At 32.9% G+C, this 10738-nt stretch overlaps 1 protein-coding gene across 1 annotated transcript in view; it reads right to left on the minus strand.

Moving 5' to 3' along the window:
- LOC128241477 (uncharacterized) overlaps positions 1-2858 on the minus strand; it is a 135851-nt gene extending 132993 nt beyond the window's left edge. Inside the window, exon 1 of the mRNA XM_052958423.1 lies at positions 2730-2858. The gene's annotated coding sequence lies outside the window, so the exon portion shown is untranslated. The remainder of the gene's footprint in view (positions 1-2729) is intronic.
- Between the last annotated feature and the right edge of the window lie 7880 nt (positions 2859-10738).

The following is a 10738-nucleotide window of genomic DNA, read 5'->3' on the forward strand; positions in this document are numbered from 1 at the left end:
GATTCGACAATCTACAATCTGTTAAGCAGAACTTAAGCTTTATAATGTTACGATATTCATGTTCATAGAACTGATGGTTTAAGAACCCCACTGCAGGTAAAGTTTTAAAACTGAGGCTTAAGAACAACACGCAAGAGAGTTTCGATGGGTGAATGCGAAACGGTTCTAAGTGACATTAAATAAAGAAGCAGAATAGAACCTTTTTCGCTTTCACTCTTCGGTTTGAAACAATGGAAGCTTACATATGTTAAGCAATGATGTTCCATATTACTTATGTTTTAGAAGGGTACGACATAAGTTTAATGAGTCTGCGGTTTAGGTAACGTCATAATAAATATAATAACTGAGTTTTTTAAAATGGTACGTATGGAAGCTTTAAAGAAAATGTGCTTTAGAACCTGATGTAGCAATATAGCTTTGATTCGCATGAATAAGCATGACAGAAAGAAGGCTTCGTAATGTAAAGCAGGAAAGTAAATTATGGATAAAGACCCATAGAACTGAGACTTAAGAACCGTACACATGATATTGTCATCAAAGTGTAGCTTTAAAATGTCTAGCGTGACCGTTGCATATGACCGAGGCTTTAGAACGTTACAATAGAGATGTTTGTAGAAACTTTGCGAACTAGTTTTATAAAACTGAGGCTTAATATTGTTACGCAATACAGTTTTATATAACTTAGCTTTAGAACACCACGTGAGACAATTGCATTGAAGTATGGGTTTAGAAAATAACAAAAAAAACATTAAACTATGGAGTTTAATTTCTTCCAGTATAATTTAAACATCTGGATCTATATAAAAAAATGATATTTAAAACCATTTAAACAAATGTGATTGAGGTCTACAATGTAAAAATAAATCGCCTCATAAATAAAGACCGCCTCTGCGCTCTAGCTAACTGCAATGCGGTTTTCATGCAAAGATAAAACTCTATTATTAAGTGTATTCGTCAGTCTTTGATTTTCAAATGCTCGATCTATTGAATAGCGAGAACAATAGTATTGCTCGGGTATACTGTACATAAACTAAATAATTTGAAAGGCATTCGACCTAGGAGAACGCTTGAGTACACTTGCATTCAGGCAAGTGCAGATTTTACGATGGCGATTTGAACAGCAGTGTTCAATATAAAATACAGAGGCAAATCGCACAATCAATTGCTCACAGCAATATGTTTTACAGCGTAAAGTATTTAATAGCATCAAGATTTCCCGTTATACATGATACAAATTTCCCTTAAATTCTATTTCTGCATACATATTGACAGCAAGTTTTATATTGACATTGACAATTTCCGATATACTAAAACTGATTTCTGTTGAAAACACTCGTGTCATATTCTATGTCAAAATCTCAGGACAGCAGCCGGTTGTAACCTATTCTGATGTGTGTTTTTCATTTTGGTCGAAATAAGAAATGTACAAGATTTACTCTCCGTACAATGGTCATTACATTTCTACAAGTTTAGCCAACAGTCATATATATACAACGATTTGCTTAAGTACTGCCTAAACCATAGGCAGCATGTCATGAATTACAGACACATTATACTTTTTACAAACGTGTCAACTTGTAAGTAGGACCAGCTAAAATAATCAAGAGCTTTATACATTTAAGACAGCAGGAACGACAGTTATTGCAGTTAGTACAACATTTATCGAACAGCTCCCCGCAAATGGAGGTGACCAGTGCGTATACGTTAGCAGAAGTGTTGTCTGCGTCGAGTCTATCTTGATGTAAATATTAATTAAAAAGCGTTTTTCGTAGTATTTCTATTGTTTTAGAATTAGATTTGCTAGTAATAGCTGCAATTCTATATGTTTGTTTTAGTAACACAATGCTGATGAGTCTTTGACGAATTTACCTGTTGCGAAAACACTATTATACGCGATATCGAAAGTAGAATTCATTTTCAGCAAATAGACAAGAATTAAAATAGGAAATCGAAAGTAGACGTATTTTCGGAAAGTCCACATCAAAAAGGTCTCTTTTTATAGTTATTCTTTATTTAACACATTAAACGTTTTTGCTTATGGGCTTAGTTTATTGAGATTCCTTTATTGATTACTTCGTAAAATTATTACTTCTCTAACTTCTTATAACATTTTGCACCCTCAGTTTGCTCTCACTAGACACTCAGTACTAGTGAATTTGACTCAGGAAGCGGACTCCAGAGTGTTTAAAATAAATTGTTAGCTTTCTGAACAACCGAGCTTTTAATGGTATAAACGAACAAACTTGAATTATATTCAGAAGCAAATCACTTCCTTGTTGAAAAATCTACTTTCTCTTTTGAAGGCTTAAAACACTTATATTTCATCCTCTAAAACACATCTATCTAAACACTGAACACATCCAAACATATTCTCCTTTTTAAACTATCGAAAAAAATAATTACGTTTAAAACACAAAAAAAGAGCATTTTAAAAATACTTCACCGAAACCAATGCTCCTGCATCGATCTTATTATTATATATAAAATGCTTTTACCTAAATCCTAACGTTTGCACAAGTCATTTAGTTGTCACAGCTAGCAAAAATAAGTTTGAATATAAAATGTTAACAAAATCTCATTAATCAATAGAAAAGAGTGGCTTTCAAAATTATTATAACCCTTTAATCTCTGAAGACCGGGGAAAACCAACCTGCATTATATTCAGAAGTAAATTACTTCCTTGGTTAAGTCAGATCTTTTTGATGAAATGATACGCTTGAAACACTTACTTGATATCGTTTAAACACACATGTATCCAAACATTGCATACACTCTAAAATATCGTCTTTTTAAAACCAATTTACAATCATTCTTACGGTTAAACACATCAATATAAGCAAGGAAGGTCATTTGCTGAGGGAGCAGTCAACAGTTTTAGTAAGAGAGAATATTCAGTGTCTACATTACATTAAAGGAATGCTTTTAGATAGTTTTACAAAGGCTTTGGATTGTAGATTGCATTTGTATTGCTAGTGAGTTCAATGTATCTTAATAATTATAGATCATAGAAAGCATTGAACTAAAGATGTATTATTTGTTTAAATTGAAGGATTTCTGTGTTGATACTTTTCAATTTAGTTTTTGTTAGGTACACGTCTGAAGAGAAACAAAATGAAACAAGAAATATCATATGCAACCGATGAAAGAGGGTAGAATCGAATATTATTTAATATGTGTCTGGCGGATAAAACTACAATGCTGTTCTTGAGGACAATAAATCGAAACATTGAAGGTTGAATTTTAGGCATTCGAGCTTCAAAATTGCCAGAATAACCGATTCACGATTTCATTCTTGGAACATTACTCATTTAACTGTCGGGACACAGTGCTATGGACGGCCAATGTAGATGTTACATACTAACCTTGATGTCAATGGTCCCCGCATTTGATCCAGTTTGCAACGTTTGACTATACTTTGCATTTGTTTTAAAAATAAAAGGAAATATCAACATTGTAGAAACACATGTTATGTTTATAAATATTTTTTGTCGATTTCACGTTTGGTCTTTTGGGTGGTTGAAATACAAACATATATGCATCTGAAGTAACTGATCACAAGTGTCCTATGAAGGACAACGCAACAGCAGTGGATAGTATCCTGTATCTGGCAAGGATACAAAATCATGCAATTCGCCTGTTCCTTCGTGCAGAGAGAAGCAGTTTGTCCAAATTGAAGGGTTTATTCGTGTGTGTTTTGTTCTTGGTCGGCCATAATAAATGTAGAAGATTTCCTCTGAGAACAATACCCATAACATTATCACAAGTTATGGTCAAACAGTCATATACATAAAACGATGTTCAAACGTCTTAAAATATAGACAGTCATGAAACTCGGACACAGGTAAAAAGTCTTACAAGTTTACATTTTGTTAGTACCGACAAGTTTAAATAAGCATTAGTTTTATACTTGTCACACAGCAGACACGCAGTTTATACGCCACTACAATATTGATTTAACAGCTCCCCGCAAAGGGAAGTAATAATTGCTGATACATAAACAAAAGTGTGTTCTGCTTCTAGTCTATCCTGCTGTAAATATTAACATGTTTTTCGTACTATTATAAGTGTTTGATAGTACGGTATTGTTAGTTAACAGTTTGTATTATACAAGTGTGAGTAACACAGCAAGTATGTTTGAGTTACACAGATTTGATGAATTGTTGACGAATTAGTTACCGGTATATCGAAAGTGTAACTTTCATTCTCAGCAAAAAAGCCAAGAATATAAACCGAAAGTAGACTTTTTTTCTGAAAGTCGACAATATACATTGCTAGTCTAATTAACTTAAGTGACACTCTGATTCAAATTCCATACATACAAATGTATTACAAACCTAAATTTGAGTGATAAAACTTCAACTACTTAAAAATGCATTTAACAGAAAAATGTAATTACTGAAAACAAGTGTATTTTAAAACTGAATAAACAACAACAAATATATGAAATGATTGGTGATGCTAAAATGTTTACTGTGATCTTCTATCGTTTTATAAGGTAGAAATACCGTGTGTGTTCGTCACCGTTCTTTCAATTTAAAATCGGTATCCGTCATAAAAATCATTCTTTTCGACATTTCCACATCGTTTTAATATATAACACAATTGTATTCATTGTTGTAAATCTTAAGATTTAACATTATTTTAAACTATTAAAACAAGCACATATAATCAATGTCTACAGTGTAAATAATTATCGCCGCATCAATAAAGAAAGCCTCGTTTACACGATCCTCATAACTCTAGACGGCTTTCATTCTAAGATGAATTTCTATTAAGTGTGTGACTTCCAATACATGCTTGATCTATTAAATAAATAGGATAGTATACTCGCTCGGGTGTACTGCACATACACTCAATAATTTAAAAGACAGTCGACCTGGATGAACGCTTGAGTACATTGAATTAAAGTCAGTGCAGATTTTTACGATGTATATTTAAGAGCAGGAAACAATATAAATTACATAAGCAAAACGCACAACCATTTGATTACAGCAAGATGTCTTACAGCGGAAAGTAATTAAAGGCGTCAAGATTACCCATAATACATGATAAGTATTTCCCTTATAGTATGGTACTTTATACATATTAACAGCAAAGTTTTTATTGACATGGACATTTTCCGATTTACTAAATTGATTTCTGTTGGAAACACTCGTGTAATACTCTAAGTTCTGTTGGAAATACTCGTGTAATACTCTATGTCAAAATCTTAGGTAAATGAGAGCAGTTATGTAATATTATACCGTTCTTTTTGAGTGTATGTTACTCTTACTATATCTCAAGTTCATGTCCTTTTGTGCAACATATAATTAAAATAATACTGATGAAATACCTAACGGTTTTATTTGCAATCTCAATTTCTCTTGATACATTTGATTGAATTAAAAAAATTGCTTAATAAAATAATATTATAATTAAAATAATGTATATAACTACCGGGCTTACTTGTTTGATTGATGACAATGTGACCGGCAATCGAACAGTTCAATGATCACGAAATACTCAATGCATAAAAACACTCAATAATATTGCAAATAATAAAATATAGACGGACGCATAATTAACAGTTTAACATGTAAAACAGGATAACTGATTATCAAAATTTATAACAAAACATATTAAATAATGTTTTATGTTTATCATACATTTAAATACAAGTAAATAACATTTGCTTTAATACTATATTGATATATTTTTGCTTACAATTTGAAACCTCTTCAGAAATACACACATTTGTAAAAATTCTATGCTTGGAAGTATACTAGAAAAGTTGAATGAAACGCGTTTTGATTATTATTTTATGAACTGCCATTATAGTCATATTTCTATACTTAAATTAATTTTAAACATATCATTGCATGAACTTGTTTGAAATAAGTAAAGGAATATCAATTGTTAGGAATCATTTTGACACTATTGTATGGTTAAAATTAATAAAAAATACTTTTTATTGGATGATCATATATATTTATGTAGTCTGTATTTATGGGCAGACGATTCACCAATTAACTCTGTATATGATGTAGATATATTCGATATTGTAAGTGATGATATGTATCATTTTGAAAATCAAGGGAAAGTATTGCTAGTTGGAGACTGGAATTGTAGAGTAGGTGATAGGCCAGATCATATTTTGCACGATAATGTAATATCTGATTTAGACTCGGAGGACTATTTACCTGACGAAACTAGAGTACGGGCCTCTCAAGATCAAAGAGAGGAGGAAAACCGGTCGCAATACTTAATCTGCCGGCATAATATTCACGGTACATTCTAAAGGAGGTGTTCACGCAACGAAACCCGCCGCATGTTGATCCAGTCCACTTAATTGATGACCCAGCCGTCAGAACCACGACACTCAGTGGCAAGCAGCAACCCATGCTCTACGCAAAGTGATACCAATTTCCGGCCTGCGTCAGCCGCCGACATCCAGCAATTCGCCACCGGTCCTTCAAAACAATGCGAGAGCTAAGCAAGACCACGGGCAAGGTATAATAACTCCCCATCATTATTAAATACGTCGATCATTCTATGCCTAACCCACACAACACGCGATAACTTCTTCAAAACGTCAGTCTTGGTAAAGCGAATAGTGGCAGAGTTTATCTCTCGCTACGCTTGACCACCCGTAAACAGTTACGGTGTATAAGTACTGTTATTGGGTAAACTTGCATGCAAATATGGGTTATCATGAGATGCTTCTGTTAAAGGTATAAACTACCTCAGCTAGTAATCTACGCTCTGGCTATTATAGTTTAAAGTGTTAATGAATGCATTGCAAGTTAAATTGCAGATGGGACAAATGTTAATATAAAACACAGTTATAGATGCTACTGTTTATTTAAATGGTTACGTTTAACATTCATTTCGGTTAAAATTCCACTGCGACAGATTTAACATTACAATAAATGTGAATAATGAATTGTTGCAAAACTCGTGAACACAATATTCGCGAAAACGCCGTTATTTGCATAATGTAATCAGACAACACTTTGGTGTTCTTTTAACCGACTACACACTATATACCGCAGTTCTTTATCCGCTTTATATATTGAATGTCAATAATGGATAACCGTTTAAAGTGAATGGAAAGGTTCTGACAGTGCATTTTCAGTAATGTTACATCCTGTTGAAAAGGTTCTGACAGTGCATGTTCAGTAATGTTTACATCCAGTTCAACAACGTCACTGACGATCATCGTTTTAAGGCAATGTATACGCAAACAAGTTAGACCCCTTTATTGTACATACACATGTTCAGAAAGTTTCAGAATGTGTCTGTAGAAGTGTGTCTTCAGTTTCGAAGCATACACTTATATCCCCTTTTTACCGTTGCTATCAGAAATCTTGTACAATCGAACCTGATGGATCGAACTCCTAGGTACCGGCCAAAATACATCGAGTCTCGAAAATTTCGAACCAAGTGGAATTTTTTTGCCTTAAGTATAAATAAATCGGTCATTAACATCTTGTTCGATCCATCGATGAGTTCGAGAATGCGTGTTCGAGCCAACGGGGTTCGACTGTATATCATCGCAGGTGCTAAGAACGGACGTAATACTAGAAGGTCACTGAAAAATTCATCCTGTGAAGTGTTAGAAGACCGCAGATCTGACTCCTTTTGCCATTATAAGGTGTTTATTATTATTTTACCATTTGAATTTAACTAAAGCCTCTATACCATCAACTTAGTTATGCAGCATAAATGAGCAAAACATGTAAGCATGCGTTATGTTTCACTTTTAATGATAATTACTTGAAATATACCCACTATATACCCAATGCCATAACTTTGGTACTGTATGTACTGTATAACACGTGTACATATGTTAACACTTGTAATATAATAATAACTATTTAGACTTTACATCGGCAAACACATGTAGCTCTTTGAACGTTGTAAAACCTATTTTGTAATTATCATTTAAGTGTCCTGAAAAGGCTTATTTAAATATTTATAACGACTGAGGTTCTCAAGCACCTTCAGGAGAACGGACTTCTTAATTAAAAACTTACTCAGTGCATCTTGTTATACTTGCGATCGATTGGGTGACTGGGGCAAAAAAACTTGGCATTTGTATGGTTGATAGGCAGGAAAAAGTGATTGACCAATTCACTTTTACAACTACATCTATGTATATTTCTGCTTTCAACAACCTTAGCTACACTATAACTTGATACATTGTTGAAATAACTGGATGATTCATCGTGATACTTTATCCACATCAGTGCCTGCAAAATGACAAATATTTATACATGCTATGTTTTTCGTATTTCTAGAATCCTATCATTGTTCCACAAGCTGACCTCAACCGCGAGACAGTTTAACTATTATATCCGAATTATTTGAAATTACATTCTTCGCTGATTCCCATCATCATTCAGCACAAGCAGATCAATAGTATTTTCAAATGTATACGCAGCTACTAATACGTGTGTATACTCTGATCCTCTTGTATCAATACATACGTTTTTAAACCAGTGTATTTAATTAATGTAATTTATCTGTCATTTTAACGATGACAATATTTGGCTCATTCGTTAGTAGATCTTGGCCATTGCTGCAACCATTTTGATTCTTTTTTGAGCACAGTTTCTTTTATTTATTCACAAATTGACGTCACAATTATACACCGGGCTGATTTTTGTTTGAAGATAAGCGATTCTTATATATAACTAAATTGTATACAGGCGTGTATTAACCACGAAATACATATATTTAAAGATTATCTGTATTTAAAAAGGTAATGTTAAAGTATAAAGATCATAGCTCAATGCAGAACTTAACCCATATTAAAATATTTATACACCGCACGTGCGCTACTGCCGGGGATATTAACAAGTTTAGTCGGCAGGCATCTATCCGGTCTTCAGAGGGCGTGATAGTTAGATAGAGTACTGAATGATTAATACATGTAAACAAATCATAGCCACTAGGTTTAATAATTCGATCATTAGTAAGTATTATATGCATTCTACGTTCTAAGCACCAAATCAGTTTTCGGCATTTTGTTTTTGGTTCGCGTCAATCTTCAATAGCTTAGGACTTAGTTATGTAAAATACGCGTACCACATATAATTTTTACCTCATGAAACACTGCAGAAAACTATATATTTTAATGAAAAAAAAACACGTTATAATTTAAAATTAGTTTCATATTATGACAGTTTGATAGGGTGCACATTAGATCCAATTTTGTTTTCCACCACTTACGGACAAAAATATGATATAAAGGAAACTTTTTTTGATATGGGGCATTTCAATGACCTGAATTTCGCGAGATTTTTGAGAGAAACTGTATAAGGCAATAGTAAAATAAAGCTTCGAATTGAATAATCGAATCAACCTTCGAGTTACTGATGTGATCAAAGGAACTAGCAACAACTTAATATTAATTTGTATGCCTATGTTGTTAAGCACAGGACTACAAATCGTTTGATGGTGTCATGGCAGCGGTACAAATCGATTCAGAAGCATCTTTCAATCTTTTTGTTTATCTTTTATTTTTTCCTTAACTTACACTTTTTTTACAGAGCTTTATATAGTATTTTCATTAAAAATGTAATTACATTGATACATATAAATATTAGCGTCTTAACAAATGTTCTTACTTGCAGTCTAGGCTGATATAGGTGTTTGATTGTACATATTCTTGCAAAATGTTGAAAGTTATATAGCAATTAGATAAAGTCATACAACAGTTAAACATCATTTTTCGCACAAATAAACAAAGTCATTTTATGTTTTGCGTTGAGTCGTCCTGTTCTCCCTCACATATTTTAAACGTTTATTGATTTAACAAGTCCTTTGTACCTGCAATAATTGTTTGCATACCTAGAAACATATTCCACCGATTTGATATGCATAACTATAACTATGTTTGGACTCAAGCTCAACGATGTCATTTTCGAAATGACGTTACGTTCTAATACAAAGTAGTGCGTTTCAAAAACTACAATTAAATATTTCAATGTCTATCGTTTAAACACTTATCATAAAAAAGTATCAATAGCTATTTGTCATCACAGTTATATGATTTATTTATATCTGATAGCATAAATGTAGATCAGATATACTATGAAAACTTCGATATTACAAAATGGAAATTTAAAAACGAGTGGCGAAACCGGTTATTACAGCTTTTTTTGTTCATGATTATTGGCACTGGGTATGTAAAAAATAAGTATACAATTTATATGAATTTGTTTCGCACAATTAAGATGGATACAATTGATTTAAGGTTGTAAGACCAACTTCATTGAAACAATATAGTACAGTAATCATTTATAAGATATCTTGTGTGAGAAGCTGTCAAAATTATCAGCAAACCACTCCTAAGATATCACTATATACTCAGGCATCAACCCGATGACTTTCAGGTATAAGAGTAACATATGAAGGGAATAACATTGCGATGTTTATACTTTTTTTAATACACATTTGTATTATAATTCATTGAAAAGTTGTTCTTACCAGAACATAGTTTGCCCAGTCTTAGTTTGTTGCACTCGACAGCAAAATGAGTGTTTTTGTTATTGTCGTTGATACGAGCTGCTTTTTATTGGGAATTATAGCCTATACCTTTGGTTTTGGACGCCTTACAACGGAGGCATACGGGCGATTTTAATTGCATGTACATATGTTTATAAGAAACAGAGGAGAGAGAAATGACAAACCGTTTAGATATAGAGCTAACAAGTTTGAAACAAGGTGTTGGGGATGCTAGGTCAAGTTGGTA

The sequence above is a fragment of the Mya arenaria genome, chromosome 7 (assembly GCF_026914265.1).
Source record: "Mya arenaria isolate MELC-2E11 chromosome 7, ASM2691426v1".
NCBI lineage: Eukaryota > Metazoa > Mollusca > Bivalvia > Myida > Myidae > Mya > Mya arenaria.